This window comes from Cetorhinus maximus, chromosome 3, assembly GCF_964194155.1.
Source record: "Cetorhinus maximus chromosome 3, sCetMax3.hap1.1, whole genome shotgun sequence".
Lineage (NCBI taxonomy): Eukaryota > Metazoa > Chordata > Chondrichthyes > Lamniformes > Cetorhinidae > Cetorhinus > Cetorhinus maximus.
The window spans coordinates 4,700,997-4,717,240 of record NC_135881.1 but is presented as its reverse complement, the minus strand read 5'-3'; the positions used below and the strand labels follow the sequence as shown (position 1 = coordinate 4,717,240).

General features: G+C 56.7%; 1 protein-coding gene across 1 annotated transcript in view; it reads right to left on the bottom strand.

Annotated features, from left to right (window-relative positions):
* LOC144675103 (TBC1 domain family member 20) overlaps positions 1 to 16,244 on the bottom strand; it is an 84,402-nt gene that overhangs the window by 17,008 nt on the left and 51,150 nt on the right. The gene's annotated exons all lie outside the window — the stretch shown is intronic.

Genomic DNA, 16,244 nt, shown 5'->3' with positions numbered 1-16,244 from the left:
TTGTCCTTTTGTCTGTGACATCTTTTGGTTATCTCCACCTATCACTGTCCCTTTACCTAGCTCTTCTTGTCCCAACACCCCCCCGCACCCCCTTAAACCAGCTTATATTTCACCCCTTTCCTAGTTTTACTTAGTTCTGTTGAAGGGTCATGAGGACTCGAAACGTCGACTCTTTTCTTCTCCGCCGATGCTGCCAGACCTGCTGAGTTTTTCCAGGTATTTCTGTTTTTGTTTTTGATTTCCAGCATCCGCAGTTATTTGCTTTTATCTTGGTCAAAACATTACTGTTCTTCTTCAAAATAGTGTCATGAGATTTTTAAAATATCCGTCTGAGGTAGCATCACCAACAGTGCAGTACTCCTTCTGTACTGCAGTGGTATATCGGCATTGATTTTGCCTGAAGTCCCCACGGTGGGACAAACCCTTTGACTGAGAAGTGAGTGAGCTACCGACTGGTTGATCACCTGCAGTTCTACGGTTTGAACTGAAGTTAAAATGCTGATATCATCATTCCTTTCAGCGTTTTAACACACACAGCATGCTCCCTCACACATTTTTCTCCCAGTTCAGTAAACATTTGCCGATAACCCAAGAGTTTTAGGCTTCACTATAATCCTCATCTCCGTGCAAGGGCCACACATGCATTCGTTCTTGGACACAAAATTCTGAATCGCAACATGGCCATCTGTGAGGAGCAGGTGTGGGGTGGAAGGAGAGAAGATGCTGCTGAGGCAACACAACACAGTTGCGAAACAGAATAATATTAGGATAAGATGGTGCATATTTAGAGGAAATTTGCACATATGCATCTTATTCCAACATTACATCAACTATCCATTTCCCTATTCCTCATCCTTCTGCCTGATCTCAACTCCTGCTCCCTCAAACCCATTTCCAATCAATTCCTGACTACCCAACTCTCTTCTCTAAACCCTGCGCTTACTAACATCGTCAATGATTCCCCATTAAAACCACCGTTATAATCTCAAAAACTCCATCCTTCAACCTACCTCCGACTTTGCTTTCATCTTCAGGATCTTGAATGTATTTACCTCATCTTCCTATGTCAATAATTCCCTATTTAAATCACGACAGTTTATAGCACAAAATAGACTCTCTTCAAAAATTATGAGCAACATTCTTTTATAGCTGTGTTTTTAATCCCTGCTCATTATTTCTGCATGTAATCAGTCACACTACTCTCTTCCAAAGTCTCTGCCCTACTGTCCAACTCTTAACAGACTGCCCATCCTTTTCCTCTCTAGTATCTTGAACATGATATCAAGTCCTCATTCCACTTGTTGGGTGACACGTCTCCATCAATCCACTTCTCCTGACCCTCAATTGTCTCTCTCCTCCCAGACTGGCTGTTCAACATGCCTGGAATGCTGCTGCTGCTCCACCATGGTAACTTCATAGGGACTGGGGTGGTCAGGTCAACCAGGACCCTCCCCTCTGGAAACTTCTCCCTAACCCCACCCCTCCTCTCCCCTCGCCTGTAAAATCTCAAAACCCAAACCTTTCTCCAAGCTTTTTTGGAAAGATGGTAGCCATTTGAGCTTAGCACAGCGCTGTGATAATGATCAGATATATATCTTTTTTAAAGTGAGGGGTGACTATTGGCCAGGACACAACTTACGCCTATATAGTGCCTATCAGCTAATAAAACATGCCAAAGTGCTTCACAGGATTATAAAACAAAGTATGACACTAAGCCACGTGAGGAGATATTAGGTCAGATGATCAAAACCTTAAGCAAAGAATTAGATTTAAATGAGTGTCCTGAGGCAGGAAAATGAGGTACAGAGGTGCCGGGAGGAAGTATTGCCATAAAATCTTATAAGTCCACCCGAGATGGCAATCGGGGCCTCGGTTTCACCTCTTATATGAAAGGCTGAATGCAAGTTGTTGTAGACATCTTGACAGTTACCATTTAACACAAAACCCTATAGGGAAACAAGGCAAAAGGTTTCTTTTTTAATAAATGAAACATATTGTGATATGGCTTCTGGTTCTGTTTATTGAAGATTTTGAGTGCTAGATGGAACTCGATGGAGTAGTTTTATTGCACATTTCTGGCTCCCCATTGCCCCAAACTCTATGAGTTTAAGAAGCAAACAGCATAGGGTTTTAACATATTTATATACATATAAATCAAGAGTGACTATCAACATGTTTACATCTCTACGATATGCCATAAATCCAATCACCAATGGTCTGATGAGAGATGGCAGGGAGGACACTGTCCAGCCAGTGACCTTAAACCCACCAAATCATGTCAAATTCTTGGTAAAGAGCTTTCATGTTGAGGTTTCAGCAGCTGGATATAGCAATAGTGAATAAAAAGCTGGTTCTTGTAGAGTCCCCAATGCAGTGGAGGAAGAGACAGCTCTGACCAAGTGCAGACGTGACCCGAGTGTATCCAGTAACCTTGGCAGGTCTGAATCAGCAATCTTCGAGCTACAACTGTTTGGCCACCAGAGGTATTCCATTACCCATTAGTTCAATTGGAAAGAAATGGTGTTCACAGTATGATGTTTATAGATGGCCCTACAGGCAGTCAACATCAACGTCATTCCACTTAGCTCAACATATTGCACAACACAGCAGAGATGTGGGCATGTTTTCCCCATTCTTACCAATTCACTCCCTTTTCTTCTTGCTGCCGCTGCCTTCTGGTGGGTTGTGAGATTGTTACTCTCTAAAACTTTACCCAAGTAGCAATGACATTGCTTGGCAAAAGAGTCTGGACAGTTAGTACCAGCCAATCCCGATCTCACCCAACATCTGTGCACATGTGCTATCCAAGCGATGGAGGAAAGGAGTAACTGGATCCTGGCTGAATTTTCTCTCCATAACCCAGAGTCTGATCATTAGTAGAATCCCTATTGCCATCCTAGCCAAGGTCAGTGAACAGTAGCTTAAACATGTACCACCAGTGCACAGTGACTGCAGTGTGTACCATCCACATGCACTGCAGCAACTCCCAAACCCACAATCTGAACCACCTAGGGAGACAAGGGCAGCAAGTGTATGGGAACACCACCACCTCTAAGTCACACATCTGCTTTGTCATGCATCTGTGTACAAGGAATGCAGAAAGTTAGCATGCAGGTGCAGCAAGCAATACGAAGGCAAATGGCATGTTGGCCTTTATTGCAAGGGGATTAGAGTATAATAACAAAGAAGTCTTACTACGTTGTACAGGGTTTTGGTGAAACCGCATCTGGAATAGTGCGTGCAGTTTTGGTCTGCACACTTAAGGATATACTTGCATTGGAGATGGTGCAGCAAAGGTTCAATAGATTGGTCCCTGGGATGAGTGGGTTGTCCTATGATGAGAGGCTGAGTAAATTGGGTTTATGTTCTCTGGAGTTTAGGAGAACGAGATGATCTCATTGAAACCTACAAAAATCTGAAGGGGTCTGATAGGGTGGTCGCTGAGACTGTTTCTGCTGGTCGGGGAATCCAAAACACGCAGGCAAAGGCTCAAAATAAGGGCCGATCATTTGGGACTGAGATGAGGAGAAGTTGCTCCACTCAAAGGGTTGCGAATCTTTGGAATTCTCTACCCCAGAGGGTCGTGGATGCTCCATCATTGAATACATTTAAGGCTGAGATGCACAGGTTTTTGGTGTATCAGGGCATTAAGGGATATGGGGAGTGGGAAGGAAAATGGAGTTGAAGATTAGCCATGATCATATTGAACAGCAGAGCAGGCTCGGCAGGCCATTTGGTCCACTCCTGCTCCTACTTCTTGTGTTCTTGTGCCTGACTTGGGCATCTATCATATATCCCTCTGCATCACTGGGTCAACATCCTGGAACTCCCTCCCTGACAGCACTGTGGGAGTACCTTCATCATAAGGACTGCAAAAGTTCAAGGAGGTGGCCCATGAGCTATAAATGCCAGCCTTGCCAGTGAAGATAATACCGAGAATGTTTTTAACTGAGATTTTTTTAAAATTCATTCACGTGATGTGGGCTTCGCTGGCTGGGCCAGCATTTATTGCCCATCCCTAGCTGTCCTTGAGAAGGTGGTGGTGAGCTGCCTTCTTGAACCGCTGCAGTCCATGTGGTGTAGGTACACCCACAGTGCTGTTAGGAAGGGAATTCCAGGATTTTGACCCAGCGACAGTGAAGGAACGGCGATATATTTCCAAGTCAGGATGGTGAGTGACTTGGAGGGGAACTTCCAGGTGCTGGTGTTCCCATCTATCTGCTGCCCTTGTCCTTCTAGGCAATAGTAGTCGTGGGTCTGGAAGGTGCTGTTTAAGGATCCTTGGTGAGTTCCTGCAGTGCATCTTGTAGATGGTACACACTGCTACCACTGTGCATCGGTGGTGGAGTGAGTGAATGTTTGAGGATGTGATGCCGATCAAGTGGGCTGCTTTGCCTGGATGGTGTCTAGCTTCTTCAGTGTTGTAGTAGCTGTAATCATCCAGGCTGGATGACCATTTGTTGGACGATGATACAGTATAACATTTTTCTTTATGGGCTTTCCAGATTCGAGATGCTTTGTCACAATTTCTGCACCAACAATCTAGTCAGGTGGCAGTGCTTTGCAATTTATGAACACTTTGGGGCCTTTTTAATTGCTTGTGCTAGAATAATTGGTTTCCCATTTGGATCTTTAGTTCTGCATGATCGCAAAAGGGTTTGGGAATCCCGGCACAATGTTGTATTTGTGAGATTAAGATATAAATATGAAAAGGAGGAACAGCCAGGATACTTTACTTGGAATAAGGGAAAGAGAATTGACCATAAAATCAATCATTTCGAATTACAATTCGGAATTCATCTCCGTCAAAGAAATCGAGCGCTTGGGCTGCAAATATTTTGAAGCAGCCAGATAACGTTCCACACGGTGAGGATGAGGAAAAGAAAAATCACAAGTGAACATATTGGGGTAATTTCAGGTATTATAGATGTAATAGTCAATTGCGTGTTTAAAAGCAATAATTAGGATGCCTTAGGGCATCACAATTTCATTATGCTGGTAAAGCAAAAGATGATGCGTGAGAAATCATCGCCGAAATGATTTGAGCCTCAAACATTGGTTCAAAACGACCAGAAATTTTCTTATGGCCTCTGCTCTAATTTGACCAGCTCGGTGATAAGACAAGTGTCTGCCAATTGTATATCTGAACCTCACACATGAACTATAAAGATTGTAGATCTCACCATTGCTCAGTATATCAGTGTCGCTCCCAAAGTCCAAATTTCCAGTATTTAAGTCATCATGATTATGAACGCCAAATAAGTTACTTAGTGTTATTGTCCATTCAGCATGCCCAGGGGGAACAGGCGATGCCGGTTAATCAAAAATACCGGTTCTGCGTCTTCAACCAATCAGGGAGCTCCTGGTTGATCTCATGGTGATGTGGGTGTTGAGGTCTCCTGAGAGATCTGGGAGCAGAGTGGAGGAATCTGGTGTTGTAGAAGAGTGAGAGGCTGAGACCAGAGTGAGAACAGATAAGGATTACCCTGAGTAATCCATTTTCAAAACTTCATTGTGTTGGGGTGCAGATTTTTTTTTACTCATTCATGGGGTGGGGGGCGTTTCTGGCTAAGTCAGCATTTGTTGCCCATCCCTAATTGCCCTTGAGAACTGAGTGGCTTGCTAGGCCATTTCAGAGTCAACCACATTGCTGTGGGTCTGGAGTCACGTGTAGACCAGACCAGGTAAGGACAGCAGATTTCCTTCCCTAAAGGACATTAGTGAGCCAGATGGGTTTTTACGACAATCGACAATGGTTTCATGGTCACCATTTAGACTTTTAATTCCAGATTTTTAAATTTTTTTTATTGAATTCAAATTCCACCATCTGCCATGGACCCAGGTCCCCAGAGCATTCATTAGAGTATCTCTGGATTACTAGCCCAGTGACAATACCACTGCGCCACCGCCTTCCCCTGTGAAGGTTCGGCTAGGGCAGAAAATACCCTTGTGCTGGCCCTGACAGAAAGAAAGAACTAGCATTTGTACAGCGCCTTTCATGACCTTCAGTCATCCCAAAGTGTTTTACAGCCAATGACGCACTTTTGCAGTATAGTTAATGCTGTAATGTAAGATACGAGACAGCTAACCTGGTAACAGACTCTCACAAAGAGCAATCTGATAATGACCCCCATTCAGTCAGCAGCAGGGATGGCCTGATGTGGGGGAATCTGCCTACTTGCTAATTTGGCTCATTATTGAGCCACTTAGAGGCTACAATCCCTCAGCCCACCAGGATATTGTGGTGGTTCAGGAATTCTCCTGAACTCACACGGGTCCCTAGTGCCTCCTGAATGCTCAGCAGCCAGACAGTATCTGTGGAGAGAAAGAGTTAACCTTTCGAATCCAGATGACTCTTAGTCATACTGACTCAAAACAGTACCTCTGTTTTTCTCTCTCTCCACAGACGCTGTCAGACCTGCTGAGATTTTCCAGCAATTTTTGTTTTTGTTTCAGATTTCCAGCATCCGCAGTGTTTTGCTTTGACCTCCTGAATGCTGTTGGGTTTGCAAAGGGCTCCATGATGGATCCCTCTTTCACAGGCCCTTAGTTCCCAATCGAGAGACCCGCCATCAGGGAGCGGGATACCCACTGAATACACAACCCCCACTTTTGTATCTGACTCCCCGTCTTGGTGACACCCAACCCACCCTCTCTAGGGATCCACTGAAGAGTGAAGGGACCACTGAATTGCTAGCAGCTGCAGTAAAGGCATAAAAATAGGCGATTTTACGCATGTGTACGTGTGCGTGCGTGCGCTCGTGTCTCCGTGTGTGCGTGCTCTTGTCTCTGCATGTGTGCGTGTGCTCGTGTCTCCATGTGTGCGCATGCGCTCGTGTGCGTGTCCTCGTGTCTCCGCGCGTGTGCACGTGCGCTCGTGTCTCCACGTGTGTGTGTGCTCGTGTGCGTGTGCTCGTGTCTCCGCGTGTGTGCGTGTGCTCGTGTGCGTGCTCGTGTCTCCACGTGTGCGTGCGTGGGCTCGTGTCTCCACGTGTGTGCGTGCGCTCGTGTGTGCGCTCTGTTCTTCGCGTGTGTGCGTGTGCTCGTGTGCGTGTGCTCGTGTCTCCACGTGTGTGCGTGTGCATATGTGCGTGTGCTTGTGTCTCCACGTGTGTGTGCGCTCGTGTCTCCACGTGTGTGCGTGCGCTCGTGTCTCCGCGTGTGCGCGTGTGCTCATGTCTCCGCGCGTGTGCGTGTGCTCGTGTCTCCGCGCGTGTGCTCGTGTCTCCGGGCGTGCGCGTGTGCTCGTGTCTCCGCGTGTGTGCGTGTGCTCGTGTCTCCGCGCGTGTGCGTGTGCTCGTGTCTCCGCGTGTGTGCGTGTGCTCGTGTCTCCGTGTGTGTGCGTGTGCTCGTGTCTCCGTTTGTGTGCGTGTGCTCCTGTCTCCGCGTGTGCGCTCGTGTCTCCGCGTGTGTGTGCGTGCACTCGTGTCTCCGCGTGTGTGCTCGTGTCTCCGCGTGTGTGCGTGTGCTCGTGTCTCCGCGTGTGCATGTGCTCGTGTCTCCGCGCGTGCGTGTGCTCGTGTCTCCGCGCATGCGTGTGCTCGTGTCTCCGCGTGTGTGCGTGTGCTCGTGTCTCCGCGCGTCTGCTCGTGTCTCCGCGCGTGTGCGTGTGCTCGTGTCTCCGTGTGTGTGCATGTGCTCGTGTCTCCGTGTGTGTGCGTGTGCTCGTGTCTCCGCGTGTGTGCGTGTGCTCGTGTCTCCGCGTGTGTGTGTGTGCTCGTGTCTCCGCGCGTGTGCTCGTGTCTCCGCGTGTGTACGTGTGCTCGTGTCTCCGCGCGTGTGCGTGTGCTCGTGTCTCCGCGTGTGTGCGTGTGCTCGTGTCTCCGCGTGTGTTCGTGTCTCCGCTTGTGTGCGTGTGCTCGTGTCTCCGCGTGTGCTCGTGTCTCCGCGCGTGTGCGCGTGTGCTCATCTGCGCGTGTGCGTGCGCTCGTGTCTCCGCGCGTGCGCGTCTCCGCGTGTGCGTGTGCTCGTGTCCCCGCGCGTGCGCTCGTGTCTCCGCGTGTGTGCGTGTGCTCGTGTCCCCGCGCGTGTGCGTGTGCTCGTGTCTCCGCGCGTGTGCTCGTGTCTCCGCGCATGCTCGTGTCTCCGCGCGTGTGCGTGTGCTCGTGTCTCCGCGCGTGTGCGTGTGCTCGTGTGCGTGCTCCTGTCTCCACGTGTGTGCGTGCGTGTGCTCGTGTCTCCACGTGTGTGCGTGCGCTCGTGTGTGCGCTCTGTTCTTCGCGTGTGTGCGTGTGCTCGTGTGCGTGTGCTCGTGTCTCCACGTGTGTGCGTGTGCTCGTGTCTCCACGTGTGTGTGCGCTCGTGTCTCCGCGTGTGTGCGTGCGCTCGTGTCTCTGCGTGTGTGCGTGCGCTCGTGTCTCCGCGTGTGCGCGTGCGCTCGTGTCTCCGCGTGTGCTCGTCTCCGCGTGTGCTCGTGTCTCCGCGTGTGTGCGTGTGCTCGTGTCTCCGCGTGTGTGTGCGTGTGCTCGTGTCTCCGCGTGTGTGCGTGTGCTCGTGTCTCCGCGCGTGTGCGTGTGCTCGTGTCTCCGCGCGTGTGCTCGTGTCTCCGCGCGTGTGCTCGTGTCTCCGCGCGTGTGCGTGTGCTCGTGTCTCCGCGTGTGCGTGTGCTCGTGTCTCCGCGCATGCGTGTGCTCGTGTCTCCGCGTGTGTGCGTGTGCTCGTGTCTCCGCGCGTGTGCTCGTGTCTCCGCGCGTGTGCGTGTGCTCGTGTCTCCGTGTGTGTGCGTGTGCTCGTGTCTCCGCGTGTGCTCGTGTCTCCGCTTGTGTGCGTGTGCTCGTGTCTCCGCGTGTGCGCTCGTGTCTCCGCGTGTGTGTGCGTGCGCTCGTGTCTCCGCGTGTGTGCGTGTGCTCGTGTGCGTGTGCTCGTGTCTCCACGTGTGTGCGTGTGCTCGTGTCTCCACGTGTGCGCTCGTGTCTCCGCGTGTGCGCGTGCGCTCGTGTCTCCGCGTGTGCTCGTCTCTCCGCGTGTGTGCGTGTGCTCGTGTCTCCGCGTGTGTGTGCGTGTGCTCGTGTCTCCGCGTGTGTGCGTGTGCTCGTGTCTCCGCGTGTGTGCGCGTGTGCTCATCTCCGCGTGTGTGCGTGCGCTCGTGTCTCCGCGCGTGCGCGTGTCTCCGCGTGTGCGTGCTCGTGTCTCCGCGCGTGCGCTCGTGTCTCCGCGTGTGCGTGTGCTCGTGTCTCCGCGCGTGTGCGTGTGCTCATGTCTCCGCGCGTGTGCTCGTGTCTCCGCGCGTGTGCTCGTGTCTCCGCGCGTGTGCGTGTGCTCGTCTCCGCGCGTGTGCGTGTGCTCGTGTCTCCGCGCGTGTGCTCGTGTCTCCGCGCGTGTGCTCATGTCTCCGCGCGTGTGCGTGTGCTCGTGTCTCCGCGCGTGTGCTCGTGTCTCCGCGCATGTGCTCGTGTCTCCGCGTGTGTGCGTGTGCTCGTGTCTCCGCGCGTGTGCGCGTGCTCGTGTCTCCGCGTGTGTGCGTGTGCTCGTGTCTCCGTGTGTGTGCGTGTGCTCGTGTCTCCACTTGTGTGCGTGTGCTCGTGTCTCCGCGCATGCTCGTGTCTCCGCGCGTGTGCGTGTGCTCGTGTCTCCGCGCGTGTGCTCGTGTCTCCGCGCGTGTGCTCATGTCTCCGCGCGTGTGCGTGTGCTCGTGTCTCCGCGCGTGTGCTCGTGTCTCCGCGCGTGCGCGTGTGCTCGTGTCTCCGCGCGTGCTCGTGTCTCCGCGTGTGTGCGTGTGCTCGTGTCTCCGCGCGTGTGCGTGTGCTCGTGTCTCCGTGTGTGTGCGTGTGCTCGTGTCTCCGCGTGTGCTCGTGTCTCCGCTTGTGTGCGTGTGCTCGTGTCTCCGCGTGTGCGCTCGTGTCTCCGCGTGTGTGCGTGCGCTCGTGTCTCCGCGCGTGTGCTCGTGTCTCCGCGCATGTGCTCGTGTCTCCGCGTGTGTGCGTGTGCTCGTGTCTCCACGCGTGTGCGTGTGCTCGTGTCTCCGCGTGTGTGCGTGTGCTCGTGTCTCCGTGTGTGCGTGTGCTCGTGTCTCCACTTGTGTGCGTGTGCTCGTGTCTCCGCGCATGCTCGTGTCTCCGCGCGTGTGCTCGTGTCTCCGCGCGTGTGCTCGTGTCTCCGCGCGTGTGCGTGTGCTCGTGTCTCCGCGTGTGCGTGTGCTCGTGTCTCCGCGCATGCGTGTGCTCGTGTCTCCGCGTGTGCGTGTGCTCGTGTCTCCGCGCGTGTGCGTGTGCTCGTGTCTCCGTGTGTGTGCGTGTGCTCGTGTCTCCGCGTGTGCTCGTGTCTCCGCTTGTGTGCGTGTGCTCGTGTCTCCGCGTGTGCGCTCGTGTCTCCGCGTGTGTGCGTGCGCTCGTGTCTCCGCGTGTGTGCGTGTGCTCGTGTGCGTGTGCTCGTGTCTCCACGTGTGTGCGTGTCTCCACGTGTGCGCTCGTGTCTCCGCGTGTGCGCGTGCGCTCGTGTCTCCGCGTGTGCTCGTCTCTCCGCGTGTGTGCGTGTGCTCGTGTCTCCGCGTGTGTGTGCGTGTGCTCGTGTCTCCGCGTGTGTGCGTGTGCTCGTGTCTCCGCGTGTGTGCGCGTGTGCTCATCTCCGCGTGTGTGCGTGCGCTCGTGTCTCCGCGCGTGCGCGTGTCTCCGCGTGTGCGTGCTCGTGTCTCCGCGCGTGCGCTCGTGTCTCCGCGTGTGCGTGTGCTCGTGTCTCCGCGCGTGTGCGTGTGCTCGTGTGCGTGTGCTCGTGTCTCCACGTGTGTGCGTGTGCTCGTGTCTCCACGTGTGCGCTCGTGTCTCCGCGTGTGCGCGTGCGCTCGTGTCTCCGCGTGTGCTCGTCTCTCCGCGTGTGTGCGTGTGCTCGTGTCTCCGCGTGTGTGTGCGTGTGCTCGTGTCTCCGCGTGTGTGCGTGTGCTCGTGTCTCCGCGTGTGTGCGCGTGTGCTCATCTCCGCGTGTGTGCGTGCGCTCGTGTCTCCGCGCGTGCGCGTGTCTCCGCGTGTGCGTGCTCGTGTCTCCGCGCGTGCGCTCGTGTCTCCGCGTGTGCGTGTGCTCGTGTCTCCGCGCGTGTGCGTGTGCTCATGTCTCCGCGCGTGTGCTCGTGTCTCCGCGCGTGTGCTCGTGTCTCCGCGCGTGTGCGTGTGCTCGTCTCCGCGCGTGTGCGTGTGCTCGTGTCTCCGCGCGTGTGCTCGTGTCTCCGCGCGTGTGCTCATGTCTCCGCGCGTGTGCGTGTGCTCGTGTCTCCGCGCGTGTGCTCGTGTCTCCGCGCATGTGCTCGTGTCTCCGCGTGTGTGCGTGTGCTCGTGTCTCCGCGCGTGTGCGCGTGCTCGTGTCTCCGCGTGTGTGCGTGTGCTCGTGTCTCCGTGTGTGTGCGTGTGCTCGTGTCTCCACTTGTGTGCGTGTGCTCGTGTCTCCGCGCATGCTCGTGTCTCCGCGCGTGTGCGTGTGCTCGTGTCTCCGCGCGTGTGCTCGTGTCTCCGCGCGTGTGCTCATGTCTCCGCGCGTGTGCGTGTGCTCGTGTCTCCGCGCGTGTGCTCGTGTCTCCGCGCGTGCGCGTGTGCTCGTGTCTCCGCGCGTGCTCGTGTCTCCGCGTGTGTGCGTGTGCTCGTGTCTCCGCGCGTGTGCGTGTGCTCGTGTCTCCGTGTGTGTGCGTGTGCTCGTGTCTCCGCGTGTGCTCGTGTCTCCGCTTGTGTGCGTGTGCTCGTGTCTCCGCGTGTGCGCTCGTGTCTCCGCGTGTGTGCGTGCGCTCGTGTCTCCGCGCGTGTGCTCGTGTCTCCGCGCATGTGCTCGTGTCTCCGCGTGTGTGCGTGTGCTCGTGTCTCCGCGCGTGTGCGTGTGCTCGTGTCTCCGCGTGTGTGCGTGTGCTCGTGTCTCCGTGTGTGTGCGTGTGCTCGTGTCTCCACTTGTGTGCGTGTGCTCGTGTCTCCGCGCATGCTCGTGTCTCCGCGCGTGTGCTCGTGTCTCCGCGCGTGTGCTCATGTCTCCGCGCATGTGCGTGTGCTCGTGTCTCCGCGCGTGTGCTCGTGTCTCCGCGCGTGTGCTCGTGTCTCCGCGCGTGCGCGTGTGCTCGTGTCTCCGCGCGTGCTCGTGTCTCCGCGTGTGTGCGTGTGCTCGTGTCTCCGCGCGTGTGCGTGTGCTCGTGTCTCCGTGTGTGTGCGTGTGCTCGTGTCTCCGCGTGTGCTCGTGTCTCCGCTTGTGTGCGTGTGCTCGTGTCTCCGCGTGTGCGCTCGTGTCTCCGCGTGTCTGTGCGTGCGCTCGTGTCTCCGCGTGTGTGCATGTGCTCGTGTGCGTGTGCTCGTGTCTCGTGTGTGCGTGTGCTCGTGTCTCCACGTGTGTGTGCTCGTGTCTCCGCGTGTGTGCGTGTGCTCGTGTCTCTGCGTGTGTGTGCATGCGCTCGTGTCTCCGCGTGTGTGCTCGTGTCTCCGCGTGTGTGCGTGTGCTCGTGTCTCCGCGTGTGCGTGTGCTCGTGTCTCCGCGCGTGCGTGTGCTCGTGTCTCCGCGTGTGTGCGTGTGCTCGTGTCTCCGCGCGTGTGCTCGTGTCTCCGCGCGTGTGCGTGTGCTCGTGTCTCCGCGTGTGTGCGTGTGCTCGTGTCTCCGTGTGTGTGCGTGTGCTCGTGTCTCCGCGTGTGTGCGTGTGCTCGTGTCTCCGCGTGTGCGTGTGCTCGTGTCTCCGCGCGTGTGCTCGTGTCTCCGCGCGTGTGCGTGTGCTCGTGTCTCCGCGCGTGTGCGTGTGCTCGTGTCTCCGCGTGTGCTCGTGTCTCCGCGTGTGTGCGTGTGCTCGTGTCTCCGCGTGTGTGCGCGTGCGCTCGTGTCTCCGCGTGTGCGTGCGCTCGTGTCTCCGCGCGTGCGCGTGTCTCCGCGTGTGTGCGTGTGCTCGTGTCCCCGTGCGTGTGCGTGTGCTCGTGTCTCCGCGCGTGTGCTCGTGTCTCCGCGCATGCTCGTGTCTCCGCGCGTGTGCGTGTGCTCGTGTCTCCGCGCGTGTGCATGTGCTCGTGTCTCCGCGCGTGTGCTCGTGTCTCCGCGCGTGCGCTCATGTCTCCGCGCGTGTGCGTGTGCTCGTGTCTCCGCGCGTGTGCTCGTGTCTCCGCGCGTGCGCGTGCTCGTGTCTCCGCGCGTGTGCTCGTGTCTCCGCGTGTGCGTGTGCTCGTGTCTCCGCGCGTGCGCTCGTGTCTCCGCGTGTGTGCGTGTGCTCGTGTCTCCGCGCGTGCTCGTGTCTCCGCGCATGTGCGTGTGCTCGTCTCCGCGCGTGTGCGTGTGCTCGTGTCTCCGCGCGTGTGCTCGTGTCTCCGCGCGTGTGCTCATGTCTCCGCGCGTGTGCGTGTGCTCGTGTCTCCGCGCGTGTGCTCGTGTCTCCGCGCGTGCGCGTGCTCGTGTCTCCGTGCGTGTGCTCGTGTCTCCGCGTGTGTGCGTGTGCTCGTGTCTCCGCGTGTGTGCGTGTGCTCGTGTCTCCGCGTGTGTGCGTGTGCTCGTGTCTCCACTTGTGTGCGTGTGCTCGTGTCTCCGCGTGTGCGCTCGTGTCTCCGCATGTGTGTGCGTGCGCTCGTGTCTCCGCGTGTGTGCTCGTGTCTCCGCGTGTGTGCGTGTGCTCGTGTCTCCGCGTGTGCGTGTGCTCGTGTCTCCGCGCATGCGTGTGCTCGTGTCTCCGCGTGTGTGCGTGTGCTCGTGTCTCCGCGCGTGTGCTCGTGTCTCCGCGCGTGTGCGTGTGCTCGTGTCTCCGCGCGTGTGCGTGTGCTCGTGTCTCCGTGTGTGTGCGTGTGTTCGTGTCTCCGCGTGTGTGCGTGTGCTCGTGTCTCCGCGTGTGTGCGTGTGCTCGTGTCTCCGCGCGTGTGCTCGTGTCTCCGCGTGTGTGCGTGTGCTCGTGTCTCCGCGCGTGTGCGTGTGCTCGTGTCTCCGCGCGTGTGCGTGTGCTCGTGTCTCCGCTTGTGTGCGTGTGCTCGTGTCTCCGCGTGTGCGCGTGCGCTCGTGTCTCCGCGTGTGCTCGTGTCTCCGCGTGTGTGCGCGTGTGCTCGTCTGCGCGTGTGTGCATGCGCTCGTGTCTCCGCGCGTGCGCGTGTCTCCGCGTGTGCGTGTGCTCGTGTCTCCGCGCGTGCGCTCGTGTCTCCGCGTGTGTGCGTGTGCTCGTGTCCCCGTGCGTGTGCTCGTGTCTCCGCGCGTGTGCTCGTGTCTCCGCGCATGCTCGTGTCTCCGCGCGTGTGCGTGTGCTCGTGTCTCCGCGCGTGTGCGTGTGCTCCGCGCGTGTGCTCATGTCTCCGCGCGTGTGCGTGTGCTCATGTCTCCGCGCGTGTGCGTGTGCTCGTGTCTCCGCGCGTGTGCTCGTGTCTCCGCGCGTGCGCGTGTGCTCGTGTCTCCGCGCGTGTGCTCGTGTCTCCGCGTGTGCGTGTGCTCGTGTCTCCGCGTGTGTGCGTGTGCTCGTGTTTCCGCGTGTGTGCGTGTGCTCGTGTCTCCGCTTGTGTGCGTGTGCTCGTGTCTCCGCGTGTGCGCTCGTGTCTCCGCGTGTGTGCGTGCGCTTGTGTCTCCGCGTGTGTGCTCGTGTCTCCGCGTGTGTGCGTGTGTTCGTGTCTCCGCGTGTGCGTGTGCTCGTGTCTCCGCGCGTGCGTGTGCTCGTGTCTCCGCGCGTGCGCGTGCCCGTGTCTCCGCGCGTGTGCTCGTGTCTCCGCGCGTGTGCGTGTGCTCGTGTCTCCGTGTGTGTGCGTGTGCTCGTGTCTCCGCGTGTGTGCGTGTGCTCGTGTCTCCGCGTGTGTGCGTGTGCTCGTGTCTCCGCGCGTGCGCTCGTGTCTCCGCGTGTGTGTGCTTGTGTCTCCGCGCGTGTGTGCGTGTGCTCGTGTCTCCGCGTGTGTGTGCGTGCGCTCGTGTCTCCGCGTGTGTGTGCGTGTGCTCGTGTCTCCGCGTGCGTGCGTGTGCTCGTGTCTCCGCGCGTGCGCTCGTGTCTCCGCGTGTGTGCGTGTGCTCGTGTGCGTGTGCTCGTGTCTCCGCGTGTGTGCGTGTGCTCGTGTGCGTGTGCTCGTGTCTCCACGTGTGTGCGTGCGCTCGTGTGTGCACTCGTGTCTCCGCGTGTGTGCATGTGCTCGTGTCTCCGCGCGTGCACTCGTGTCTCCGCGTGTGTGCGTGTGCTCGTGTGCGTGTGCTCATGTCTCCGCGTGTGTGCGTGTGCTCGTGTGCGTGTGCTCGTGTCTCCACGTGTGTGCGTGCGCTCGTGTGTGCACTCGTGTCTCCGCGTGTGTGCATGTGTTCGTGTCTCCGCGCATGCGCTCGTGTTTCCGCGTGTGTGCGTGTGCTCGTGTCTCCGCGTGTGTGTGCGTGTGCTCGTGTCTCTGCGTGTGTGCGTGTGCTCGTGTCTCCGCGCGTGCGTGTGCTCGTGTCTCCGCGTGTGTGTGCGTGTGCTCGTGTCTCCACGCATGTGTGCGTGTGCTCGTGTCTCCACGCGTGTGTGCGTGTGCTCGTGTCTCCGCGCGTGCGTGTGCTCGTGTCTCCGCGTGTGTGTGCGTGTGCTCGTGTCTCCACGCGTGTGTGCGTGTGCTCGTGTCTCCGCGCGTGTGCGTGTGCTCGTGTCTCCGCGTGAGTGTGCGTGTGCTCGTGTCTCCGCGTGTGCGTGTGCTCGTGTCTCTGCGTGTGTGCGCGTGCGCTTGTGTCTCTGCGTGTGTGCGCGTGCGCTCGTGTCTCTGTGTGTGCGCGTGCGCTCGTGTCTCCGCATGTGTGCGCGTGTGCTCGTGTCTCCACGCGTGTGTGCGTGCACGAGAGGGATCCTGCAGTCACCTGCTCTTGGAGTACCTTAAAAACTAACACATTGTGTGTGCAATGCACAGTACAATATTTACATAGTGCCCAAGAGTGTGTTCCTGAGAAGCCTGAACCCTCACACTTTATAATGTAAAGTAACTGATGTTGTCACAGCACAGGCACCCCCCCTGCACCCCGTGATAGACAGTGTGTTCAAATTCTAAAACATGAATAAGAGGGCCCCAGTTAGTGTTGATTAGTCAGTCACACCAGGGTATAAATATAACGTGGGAATGCAAGGCAGCCAGTGATGGTTATTTTGCAGTGATTGAGATGCCGACACAATGCATTAGGTCATCGTCACAACCGAAATATAATTTGGTGCTCGCTTGATGCTTTTAGTGAACCCTGCAGCACAGAGCAGCGGCAGGGACAGACCAGCCTTGGTTAGTTAGTGCTGTTTACAGCATAGGTAGTGGTTAACATCTCAGGGTCTTCCCACTACAGCTACGTTCGGGCTGATTCCCAGAATTCCTGTCACAAAACTCTTTGCTGTGGGCTCCAGTTTT